The sequence below is a fragment of the Dipodomys ordii genome, unplaced genomic scaffold (genome assembly GCF_000151885.1).
Source record: "Dipodomys ordii isolate 6190 unplaced genomic scaffold, Dord_2.0 Scaffold2, whole genome shotgun sequence".
Classification (NCBI taxonomy): Eukaryota; Metazoa; Chordata; class Mammalia; order Rodentia; family Heteromyidae; genus Dipodomys; species Dipodomys ordii.
Genome location: NW_012267218.1, coordinates 3656828 through 3658028, shown reverse-complemented (window position 1 = coordinate 3658028; position 1201 = coordinate 3656828). Strand labels below are relative to the sequence as shown.

The 1201-nt window shown below is 51.9% G+C and overlaps 1 protein-coding gene across 1 annotated transcript in view; it reads left to right on the top strand.

The window, feature by feature from the left end:
- Dlk1 (delta-like 1 homolog (Drosophila)) overlaps positions 1-1201 on the top strand; it is a 12975-nt gene that overhangs the window by 231 nt on the left and 11543 nt on the right. The window lies entirely within an intron of this gene.

Sequence of the window (1201 nt, the reverse complement as noted above, 5' to 3'; positions counted from 1 at the left end):
TTCCCTGTAACCACACACACACACACACACACACACACACCCCTCTAAGATGTCCGTGTCTAACTACCCATACCTCCATACCTCCTCTCAGTCTCGGAAGTGCCTAAGGATCCCATCTCACCTTGGGATGCTTCACGGTCCCCTCCCACCCCCTCTGGGGCCGCTGCCAGGGCCCCCGGGCACACTCTAGGGGCTCAACCAATGCTGGACAGATGAAAGATTGCCTTTAAGGAGGTGAGCCCCTGTTTTATGGAAAATTAACTTCTGGGAATTTCTGATGAATGAAGAATTGCTGTAGTCTTTGCCAAAGCCTGCACGGACAGGCCAAGTGATGAAAAGGGTCTTTTTTCTTCTGGTCCCCTATTTTCTCCCTCCCTCTTACCCCCGGGTTGGGGGTAAATTTACCTACAAGGTCTGAGGGGTAAAGAGTCTCGGTTAACCCTTCCAGAGCCGCCCCTCCCCAAGCTCCCTAGCCCAGCATGATTCAGTGACACCTTTGAGAGGATAATTTGATGAATGACGTGGACAAATTAGACTTGTGAACCTGACATCGCTGTTGATTCCAATGGTGAAGAAAGGAAGCGGGCAATCTATTTTTGAATCTTATCATCGATGATGACGATGTCGCTTTGATCAGCAGCGGAGGAGTGCAACCTTAAGCCAATCCTGAGCCCCCCGGGCCCCCCTGGCATTCCTACCCTGCCCTGCTCTGCCAGGGGCTGAGGGGCCTGGGAGAGCCAGCTTCCGGTTGCTGAGTCACAGGCCACAGGCGTAGGCACTGGCCACCGGGCAGCTAGGAGCCCCTCCCAGCTCACAGGATCTTAAGGGGTGGGGGCTGTCAGGAGTTTCTCCAGGCTCCCCCCACCATGGGGTCCCACACTTCCGGCCTCCTTGGCCATGTTCCCTTGGCCTGTTCCCTGCCACTTGAAACTGAAGAGCTGTCTCTCTGATTGAATTTGAAACCAAATGATCAATATTCTTGAGCCAAAATGTGCCGGGTGTGCCCCTCATCCATTCTCCTCCATCGTCCACCCTCAGCCCTTTCCTTGACAGAAAAAAAAAAAATTTTTTTTTCTCCAATTCTCCCACCTCACCTTTTTTGTGCCTGTCCTAGAGTCTGAACTCAGGGTCTGGGTACTGTGTCCCTGATCTCCTTTTTTTTTTTTTTTAATTTGCTCACAGTTAGAACTGTACTACTTGA